This window comes from Dendrobates tinctorius, unplaced genomic scaffold (assembly GCF_039654945.1).
Source record: "Dendrobates tinctorius isolate UK_male_01 unplaced genomic scaffold, ASM3965494v1 ptg000133l, whole genome shotgun sequence".
In the NCBI taxonomy this organism is placed as follows: domain Eukaryota; kingdom Metazoa; phylum Chordata; class Amphibia; order Anura; family Dendrobatidae; genus Dendrobates; species Dendrobates tinctorius.
Genome location: NW_027361801.1, coordinates 50,313,196 through 50,324,923, shown reverse-complemented (window position 1 = coordinate 50,324,923; position 11,728 = coordinate 50,313,196). Strand labels below are relative to the sequence as shown.

At 40.5% G+C, this 11,728-nt stretch overlaps 1 long non-coding RNA gene across 1 annotated transcript; it reads right to left on the bottom strand.

The window, feature by feature from the left end:
- Nucleotides 1–1,611: 1,611 nt before the first annotated feature.
- On the bottom strand, nucleotides 1,612–10,384 carry LOC141048228 (uncharacterized). The gene is made up of 3 exons (XR_012220002.1): nucleotides 10,116–10,384; nucleotides 9,250–9,588; nucleotides 1,612–3,020 (listed from the first exon to the last, which is right to left on the bottom strand). It is a non-coding gene; the product is annotated as an uncharacterized lncRNA (long non-coding RNA).
- Between the last annotated feature and the right edge of the window lie 1,344 nt (nucleotides 10,385–11,728).

Genomic DNA, 11,728 nt, shown 5'->3' with positions numbered 1-11,728 from the left:
CTGTCTAACTATGAATTTACCATCAAGTACCGAGTGGGGCACAAGAATGCCAATGCTGATGTGCTGTCCAGAAGGCCCAATCTGCCAGATGCAGGAGAAGACCATGAGGCACTTGAAGAAATAGAGTTACCTGCCTTCCACTGGCCAATTGCGGCCCAACGTGCCCAAGGAGTGAGAAACAGACGATCTATCATGAAAGAGGCCACCCTAAATCCGTTGCCTCATCATGACTGGGCAGAAACGCAGGATAGCGACCCCGCAGTCCGCCTGGTAAAAGAGCTACTGTCACAAGCTGACTCACGCCCAGGTCCAGACGCTCCTGAAGAAACTCAGTAGTTGCGGAAGGAAAGAGGCAGGCTGTTCATCTATGAGGGAAAGCTGTGTCGGAGGAGTATCAAGGCCCGCACTCATGAGTTGGTCTGGCAGGTGGTAGTCCCAAAGAGGGAGGCATCAATAGTCTTGAAAGCGTACCACAATGGAGCAGGACACTTTGGATGGAAGTAGTTGGAGGCTTTCCTCCGAGAGAGATTCTACTGTGCTGGTATGAGTAAGGCCATTGAAAATTGGTGCCGAGAGTGTGGACAATGCAACCTGCGCAGGAAGGACCGTAACAGCCAGCGAGCTCCTTTGCAGCCAATAATAACTAAACAGCCACTCGAATTGGTAGCCCTGGACCATGTGAAGTTGGTCCCAAGCCATTCAGGCTACGTTTATGCTCTTACCATCGTTGACCACTACTCGAGATTCCTGGTAGTCGTGCCTGTCAAGGATCAAACAGCCAGGACAGCAGTCAGAGCATTCCAACAGCACTTTTGTCGACCACATGGATATCCCGAGCGAATGCTTACAGATCAAGGTCCAGCCTTTGAGGCAGAAGTGTTCCAGGAATTCTGTAATTTGTACGGTTGCAAGAAGATAAGGACAACACCGTACCATCCACAGACCAATGGCATGTGTGAAAAAATGAATCAGGTGGTGATCGATCTACTGAAGACCTTGCCTTTAGAAGAAAGGAATCTGTGGCCAGAGAAGTTGCCGGATCTAGTAGACCTCTACAATCACATTCCACCAACTGCACTCCAGCCTACCTAATTAGAGCGAGGCCTGGCAAGCTGCCTATTGATTTGGATATGGGAGTCCTTACATCTGAGGTCAAATTTCAAAAACTGACCGTCACATCCTATGTATTGTATATGAGTTGGTGACTCTAGGTTAAGCACCTGTTCACACCATGCTTACAGAGGCTTTTTCATAGGTTCCCATTCAGATGGAGACTTAAGTCTTAGTGAGGATTGGCATAGACAGGGACCTGTAAAACGAGAAATGCCTTAACGTGGCTTCCAGGTACACATAACTTGGCCATTTTATGCGCTAAACTTTCTCAATTTTTCATATTTCTAATGCAGTAATGCAATTAATTTTTCAATTTTCATATTTGCATGTTATGGCGCTACAGTGTGCTTCCTTTTTTGCTTGAATGTATATGAGTTGGTGACTCTAGGTTAAGCACCTGTTCACACTATATAAACCTATATAGAAATTGGAGTATAACGCCCAAGCAATCAATAAGAGATTCAAATTTTTATAATATCGAAATTATTTGCTCTTTATTAATACAGGTGCAGAAAAGTATATTCAAAGTACAATCATATGGTCAGATATCAGGGATGACACAGAAAAAAAGGGGAGTAGGATCGCGCACATACATAGTACATGCAATGGTACAAAATTGAATTAAAACCCCAAGTCTGTACGAAAATTCATCGCCATGCAGCATAGTCTCACCCTTAGCCGTCCATTATTTTTGCCAAAGTAAAATCTATGCTAGGGGACATAGGGAATTCATACAAAACCTTCCATTAAAGTGCTATGTGCAAAAAGGTATGGGGAAAGAAATGAAAGGGTAACCATGCTTACCCATATAGAGAGTGCATATGCGGCATATCCGATCCCCAAAGCCCCTACGCACGTTTCGCGCTGGGCTTCATCGGGGGGCATGTGTGGTACTGCTGAGTATGCGGGGTATAAATATCTAAGGCACAGGTGTCCAAAATTAGTGCCGCTGCAGGAGGAAGTGAGCACATGATAAGAGGGCCCCGATCCCGGCACGTCACGTCCGGCCGTCATCGTCTGCGGGAGGGACAAGGAGAGACACTGCTCTCCTGACGTCGTTGTCCCACCCCAGGTTGTATTGACGCCTTCTGGGACGCCCGTTCACGACGGGACCAACCGTGAATGCGTAACCCCGCAGCGGCCATTTTAACTACTGGCCAGGAAAAGGGTAAATCAAAGTGAAGTCACGCAGCCATCGGGAAGGACACAAAAGAAAGATTAATGTATGATAGAAGAAAAAAGGGGGGAAAATACAGCACTAATTCCAATAATCATACAATATGACCAAAACATCAATTTTCCACGGACAATATTATCATCATTCTCAGAGCCAAACAACTCACAAAAATTCTGCATAACGGCCATTGTAATTACTGGCTAAAAACCATAATATACATGTAATAACAGGAGAAGTGTGGATACATACACATATAATTCTGCATATAAAGGTAGCACCTTAAAGGGATATCTAAATGTCTATTTATGTAAACAAATAAAATTTAAGAATTATAACACCCTTCCATAGTACGTGATGTCACCATCATTCAGTCGGGCCATAGCCCTACGAGAATTGCTCATGATGGTCATTCTATTGCTGATCATGGCATCAAAGGGGTGCAAAGCATCATACTATCTTGCAGAGATAATAGAATATCATTATATGTTAATATGTTATATATCCAAACATGAAACTACAGCATAAAATAATTACAAAAAATCTAATTAGCTCCAAGGCCCACATGGGAAATACGAAAATTGGAATTCCATATCCTACACACGGACAAGAAAAGAGGTTCCACGTGATTATTTCTCCACCTTTTATTCCATGATTCCAGATGGACTTGATGAAATCATGCGATCAATATTAACCCCGCACAATGCATCCAATAACTCATACTAATTGTACACTAAAAAAAGATGGATAAAAACAGAAAATTAAAAACAAGAACAAAAACATTTTAAATATATCTTATATATATATATATAATAGCCAGAAAGACACAATGATGCTATAAAAAGGGTGCAAAGGATAACTTTTCATTGAGTCCATGAGGTGTCATGGAACCTAAAGTGACTATCCATTGGCACTCCAGCTGGGCTAAGATCTTCTTGTAATCTCCACCCCTAGTCCCGAAATGTACTCTATCAATCCCTCTAACTTTGAATGTCCGTGGATCGCAGTTGTGGACTTGCTTAAAGTGCCAAGGGATAGTCTTCAGTATTGCAACATCTGAAATTTCCTTTGCCGCCCTTAAGTCCCCTACATGTTCCCTAACCCTAGTGCGGAGCTCCTTGGAGGTGAGGCCCACGTAGATCAAGTCACATGCACACACAGCATAATATACCACATATGTGGTGCTTCAAGAGATGTAATTTGCAATATGGTATTCCATGCTACCATCAGCCGCTTTAAATGTGGTTGCCCTGACGATATTTTGGCAGGCCAGACATGAGCCACATGGGTAGCACCCCCACCTCTGGGGTTTCGCACAAAAAGGGTTAATGGGTCTAGCCACATAATGACTTCTCACGAGAAAATCTTACAAATTTCTGCCCCTCCTGGCAGTCAAGAGGGGTCTATCAGGCAGGATTCCTTTTAATGTAGTGTCTGTTTGCAGAACAGACCAGTGTTTTCCCATGATCCCTCTAATCTTACTCCACTGATTATTATAGGTCATAATGCATCTCAGTGGTTGTTCCTTAGGAAAACTGGCATGCTGTTTAGAATCAAGGAGTTGTTAGCGAGGGGTCCTCCTGGCACGAGAGTAGCCCGACCTAATATTTCTCATACTGTATCCACGGTCTTGGAACCGCTGGGTAAGGTCCCGAGCCTGATCCTCAAAGACCTCATCAGTGTAGCATACTCACTTCATTCTCAAAAATTGACCCACAGGAATGGCTCAAATGGTTGATAAATTGTGGGCAGATGATGCATGAAGTAAAGAGTTGACAGATGTATCCTTCCGAAATACTTCAGTTTGAATCGCACCCTCCCCACATAACGTAAAATTGATGTCCAAAAAAATCAATCTCGCTCGCCGCCACCCTGTGGGTCAATTTGATGTTGCGGCTATTTTGATTTAGACCACAAATGAAGTCGAGGAGGTCAGACTTGGTGCCCTGCCAAATTATAAAGACATCGTCGATATAACGATACCAGCACTGCACATGGGACGCGGCACATGCACCATCCCCGAAAACCTCCCGCTCCCAGTAACCCAGGAAGAGGTTAACATAAGATGGCGCACAGGCCACGCCCATTGCAGTGCCATGTCGCTGCAGATAGAATTTGTCTTTAAAGGTGAAATAATTATGAGTTAAAATAAACTCAAGCAGCTCTAAGATCAAGGACCGTAATGCCGGGTCTAAATTACTCATACCAAGGAAGAATTCCACTGCTTCCAATCCATCTTTATGTCCAATACATGTGTACAAGGACTCAATCGTAGCAAACAACATGCCAGATTCAAGATGGAGACCATCTAATTTTCTCAGGACGTCCGTAGTGTCCCTGACATAGGAGGGTAGCGTCTTCACTAGAGGATGAAGATAATATTCAATGAACTTACATATGGGATCGCAAAACCCTCCTATGCCAGAGACAATCGGATGCCCAGGGGGATCCACTGGGTCCTTATGTATCTTCGGCAGAAGATAGAAAGTGGGGAGCACCGGACTCTTAACTAATAGTCCGTCAAAAATCTTTTTAAAAAAGGGGGAGACAGAAGCGCACAATAGGGTCTTATCCAGTGATATAAACGTTTCACAGATATGGATCCACTCACCTGGTTCAGTTGTGTGAAACACAAAAACCATAAGCACAAATGGGTAGGATCCGATGAACTGCAGCAATCAGCTGGTCACTAGAATTGCATATATAAGAAGGAGAGAAATCCGGCTTTCAGGATCGCGCTGTTCCAGTCCAAAGTTCACAAGGAGTTAATCCAAGGACCAAGCAGTGATTATAACTTCCTTTTTATTCCATAAACTCTACGCGTTTCGTGTACACACTGTACACTTCCTCAGGAGCAAAAGTTACACTGGCATCACATTCCATTCTCCTTATATACTAGCCTCCCCAGGAAGTGAGGTAGATGCTCATTGCACTTAAAAAATTCACACATAACTATCAACATAATATAAAATCACAAAAATCACTAAAATTCATCTATAAAAAACACACTTCTATAGAAACACACAAATGTAAAACTTCACACTAGAAAAAATGTAAAACATTATAATAAAATTATGATTATACTCAATAAAAATCTAAATTTCTTGGTACATCATATCAATTAGCAGAACACCATTCACAGATGATCATATACTAATTAATGTATGTACTCCTATGCGGATTAGATCCTGCACAGCAGACCCCTGCTCTGCACTCAAGAAACTTTTCTGTTCTCTCAGCCAAAGGCTCCACATCTCCAGAGCTGTCAGTACCTTTTCAAGGCACCAGCCAACTATTCCAATCATAATAAAATACCACCGATTGTATCTCTTTATATGTTAGCGATATGATCATTCCCTTGCTGTAATGTTATAGCATGGACATCACACAATCTTCAGATGCCAATACTACTCCAATCCTTAGCAGACAAATATGCAGAGCACCAAAATTATTTAAAGATGTCAGATATTTCATTTAAACCGTATGGTTGCAGAGTCTGCAACCTATGAATCCAGTAAATTTCCTTTCTTCTCAGAATGACACTCCTATTCACAGTGTCTTCTGAAACATAATCAATTGGGGCCACTTTAATACATGGTTTCTTCCCATGTCTTATAGTGCAATGTTTTGATACTCCATGGAACATAAAACCTTCAATTATATTATGTCTGTGCGAATTCATGCGGTTATGCAGTTCTTGTGTGGTTTTACCCACATACTGCAAACCACATTCGCATTCTATTAGATATATCACAAAACTACTTTTACAATTCAGGGAAAACTTTATATCAAACACCTTATTATTCTGAATTGAACTGAATGTGGTCATATTATGCATAATCACGCCACAACACAGACACCGAGCGGTATTGCATTTAAAGACTCCTGGTTTTTTGCAATGTTCATCCCTAATTTTTTCTTTTTTCAGGCGACTAGGGGCCAGTATATTTCTAAGAGTAGAGGATCTTTTAAAGGTTAGTCTTGGTTTATTCGGTAGCATACTCCCCAACACTGGATCATTAAGAAGAACAGACCAATGATCCTGTAAAATGTTCCTAATTTTTTGATTTTGTTTAGTAAAATTAGTTAAAAAGTTTAAGGAGAAACTATCATTCTCTTTTTCTTTCTTCTTAGGATTTACTAGGTCCATCTGTTCCAAACCCGCGCACTCATTATATGCTTTTTCTAGCAGTTTTTTTGGGTAGTTTTTCTCAATAAACCTATTTTTCAATTCCTTGGCTTGTGATACGAAATCTGACTCTAAACTACAATTTTTCCTAATCCTTTTATACTGGTTCTTCGGGACATTAATTAACCATTTATAATAATGGCCACTATTAAAATCTAACAGACTATTTGCATCACACTTCTTAAAAAAAGTTTTAGTAAAAATCTTCCCTTCTGAATGTAAAATGGTCAGATCCAAATAATCTATACTCTCCATATTATATACCCATGAATAGGTGAGACCCCAATCATTCCTCTGAATGCTCTCCAGAAATTGTTCTATGTTATTACATTTATTATCAAAGACTATCATTAGATCATCTATGTATCGTTTAAAAAATATAATATGCTCTGAAAGAATGGAATTTTCTATATAAATGAATTCAAAAATGGCCATAAATAGATTAGCGAAAGTTGGCGCTACTTTCGAACCCATTGCGGTTCCGACTTGTAGTTTAGAGTCAGATTTTGTATCACAAGCCAAGGAATTGAAAAATAGGTTCATTGAGAAAGACTACCCAAAAAAACTGCTAGAAAAAGCATATAATGAGTGCGCGGGTTTGGAACAGATGGACCTAGTAAATCCTAAGAAGAAAGAAAAAGAGAATGATAGTTTCTCCTTAAACTTTTTAACTAATTTTACTAAACAAAATCAAAAAATTAGGAACATTTTACAGGATCATTGGTCTGTTTTTCTTAATGATCCAGTGTTGGGGAGTATGCTACCGAATAAACCAAGACTAACCTTTAAAAGATCCTCTACTCTTAGAAATATACTGGCCCCTAGTCGCCTGAAAAAAGAAAAAATTAGGGATGAACATTGCAAAAAACCAGGAGTCTTTAAATGCAATACCGCTCGGTGTCTGTGTTGTGGCATGATTATGCATAATATGACCACATTCAGTTCAATTCAGAATAATAAGGTGTTTGATATAAAGTTTTCCCTGAATTGTAAAAGTAGTTTTGTGATATATCTGATAGAATGCGAATGTGGTTTGCAGTATGTGGGTAAAACCACACAAGAACTGCATAACCGCATGAATTCGCACAGACATAATATAATTGAAGGTTTTATGTTCCATGGAGTATCAAAACATTGCACTATAAGACATGGGAAGAAACCATGTATTAAAGTGGCCCCAATTGATTATGTTTCAGAAGACACTGTGAATAGGAGTGTCATTCTGAGAAGAAAGGAAATTTACTGGATTCATAGGTTGCAGACTCTGCAACCATACGGTTTAAATGAAATATCTGACATCTTTAAATAATTTTGGTGCTCTGCATATTTGTCTGCTAAGGATTGGAGTAGTATTGGCATCTGATGATTGTGTGATGTCCATGCTAGAACATTACAGCAAGGGAATGATCATATCGCTAACATATAAACAGATACAATCGGCGGTATTTTATTATGATTGGAATAGTTGGCTGGTGCCTTGAAAAGGTACTGACAGCTCTGGAGATGTGGAGCCTTTGGCTGAGAGAACAGAAAAGTTTCTTGAGTGCAGAGCAGGGGTCTGCTGTGCAGGATCTAATCCGCATAGGAGTACATACATTAATTAGTATATGATCATCTGTCTGAAATATAAGGAAAGTAAAAGTATAATATGTTGAATGAAGGGAAAATATAAGTGCGGTTATATAAGAGATTTGTGAATGGTGTTCTGCTAATTGATATGATGTACCAAGAAATTTAGATTTTTATTGAGTATAATCATAATTTTATTATTATGTTTTACATTTTTTCTAGTGTGAAGTTTTACATTTGTGTGTTTCTATAGAAGTGTGTTTTTTATAGATGAATTTTAGTGATTTTTGTGATTTTATATTATGTTGATAGTCATGTGTGAATTTTTTAAGTGCAATGAGCATCTACCTCACTTCCTGGGGAGGCTAGTATATAAGGAGAATGGAATGTGATGCCAGTGTAACTTTTGCTCCTGAGGAAGTGTACAGTGTGTACACGAAACGTGTAGAGTTTATGGAATAAAAAGGAAGTTATAATCACTGCTTGGTCCTTGGATTAACTCCTTGTGAACTTTGGACTGGAACAGCGCGATCCTGAAAGCCGGATTTCTCTCCTTCTTATATATAAAAATCTTTTTAGGAATAATGCCTTGGTTAAAGGCCCTATCCAGAATTTCATGAATGACCCCACTAAAAGTACCAGTGGGGTTATGTGGAAGAATAATATAAGATTCACGGTCTCTTTACTGCCGAAAGGCTTCTTTTTCATACTTTGATGTTGGCCAAATGACCACATTCCCCCCTTTGTCCGCTGATTTAATAACAATATCCTTTAAGGATTTTAGTTCTTTCGGAGCAACTCTATGTGCCCTTGTCAGGTTATCCCCCTTATGTGTCCTTGTTAGTGTTTTAATATCTTCCACAACAAGTTTGTTAAAGATCTCAATCGACGGGCATAGGGAAAAAGGGGGGAATGTGGTAGACTTCGGCACAACAGAAGTAGGAAAAATACCTGGAGGACTGGATAATCCCTCCTGTTCTAATTCCTCCAATATGCCCAAAGCTTCCTGTTCCGCTGCCGAACACAGATTAGTCCTATCAATCGATTTTGTGTGAAGTTTTCGTAGTAAGACTTTCCTTAGAAACAATTGTATGTCTTTCATGGCTGAAAAAAAGTTAAAATCATTAGTAGGAACAAAATTCAGACCCAGACTCAAAACCTCAAGTTGATTTTTAGTCAAGGAATGGGTGGAAAGGTTAATTACCTCTAAGGCATTCCTAGTTTTGTTTTTTTCCTCCAGTGATTCGGGTGGGGTCATTTTCCGTTTATTGGAGGATTTACCCCTGAAATGCCCTTGTCTTCCCATACCAAATCTCTCCTGATGGACATTAATGAGATGGCCACTACTTTGTGGCTCCTCGTCCATAGACGAGGCTGACGAGAAGGAATTATGATGGGTTCTGGGCATAGATTGAACTGAAGTTTGTTTCTTCGTCCGTTTCTCTTGTCTTTAAAACCACACTAGTGTCATCACCAAAGACCTGATCAAGTTTTACAAGCCACATCTTTTCAGGTGCCTTGTAATCCATGCTGCTGGAAGAAGCTGTGAATACACACAGAAAAATACTCAGTTTAACATAGTCCAACATAGCAATGAACATAATACTTTTTCCTGTACTGAAAAAAGAATGTTCATAATGGCATGATAAAAGGACAACTCCCTTGAGACAATATATAAACCTATATAGAAATTGGAGTATAACGCCCAAGCAATCAATAAGAGATTCAAATTTTTATAATATCGAAATTATTTGCTCTTTATTAATACAGGTGCAGAAAAGTATATTCAAAGTACAATCATATGGTCAGATACCAGGGATGACACAGAAAAAAAGGGGAGTAGGATCGCCGCACATACATAGTACATGCAATGGTACAAAATTGAACTAAAACCCCAAGTCTGTACGAAAATTCATCACCATGCAACATAGTCTCACCCATAGCCGTCCATTATTTTTGCCAAAGTAAAATCCATGCATGGGGACATAGGGAATTCATACAGAACCTTTGTATTAAAGTGCTATGTGCAAAAAGGTATGGGGAAAGAGATGAAAAGGTAACCATGCTTACCCATATAGAGAGGGCATATGCGGCGTATCCGATCCCCAAAGCCCCTACGCACGTTTCGTGCTGGGCTTCATCGGGGGGCATGTGTGGTACTGCTGAGTATGCAGGGTATAAATATCTAAGGCACAGGTGTCCAAAATTAGTGCCGCTGCAGGAGGAAGTGAGCGCATGAGAAGCGGGCCCTGATTCCGGCACGTCACGTCCGGCCGTCATCGCCTGAGGGAGGGACATGGAGAGACACTGTTCACACTATGCTTACAGAGGATTTTTCATATTTCTAATGCAGTAATGCAATTCATTTTGCAATTTTCACATTTGCATGTCATGGCACTACAATGTGCTTCCTTTTTTGCTTGAATGTATATGAGTTGGTGACTCTAGGTTAAGCACCTGTTCACACTATGCTTACAGAGGATTTTTCATAGGTTCCCATTCAGATGGAGACTTCAGTCTTAGTGAGGATTGGCATAGACAGGGACCCGTAAAACGAGAAATGCCTTAACGTGGCTTCCAGGTACACATAACTTGGCCATTTTATGCGCTAAACTTTCTCAATTTTTCATATTTCTAATGCAGTAATGCAATTCATTTTTCAATTTTCATATTTGCATGTTATGGCGCTACACTGTGCTTCCTTTTTTGCTTGAATGTATATGAGTGGGTGACTCTAGGTTAAGCCCCTGTTCACACTATGCTTACAGAGGATTTTTCATAGGTTCCCATTCAGATGGAGACTTCAGTCTTCGTGAGGATTGGCATAGACAGGGAAAACGATAAATGCCTTAACGTGGCTTTCAGGTACACTTAACTTGGCCGTTTTATGCGATAAACTTTCTCAATTTTTCATATTTCTAATGAATGCAGTAATGCAATTCATTTTTCAATTTTCATTTAACATTTGCTACGGCGCTATTTGTTATGGCGCTACAATGTGCTTCCTTTTTTGCTTGAACTTACACCTGAGGTGACATCACCAGATGCTGACTGGGATACAGAGTGGCAGCAGCAGTATCATAAAGTGCAAGAGTGCATGGAAAAGAGTCTAGCGCAGGCAAGACAAAAACAGGAGAACTGCAATCAACATGCACCTGCAGTTCCCCTATCACCAGGAGAACAAGTCCTAAAGAGGAAAAGGACAATGCATAAATTGGATGACCAATGGGAGGCTGAACCCTACACCGTCCTACCATCAAACTTTGACAACACCAAGGTGTGCCTTATCAGTAAGGATGGAGGAGAAACCTCATCAGCAGTGTCGAGGGATCATCTGAAACTGTGCCCTGATCAACTAAAGGACAGGATGGAAGAGCAAAAGAACCTTCAGCCCATAGAGGAAGAAGAAGAAAAGGTCAGCACTGTACTCGGAGAATTCCCTGCAAATTGGACTAGAGCGAATCAGGCCATAGTGGTGCCAGTTTTGACCTTTCCCCAACTGGTAGTGCAAGAAGAAGTGACTCAAGACCACCCTGAAAACCAGCAAGTACAAGCAGCGAATGCCACACCAGCAGTGGAGCAAGAGAATCGTCGCCCTGCCAGTGGTGAATCTGTCATGCCCACAGTGAGTAGAAGTGATCCTAGGAAATCTAGTATCCCTGTGCTACGCAGAGTCACCAGTA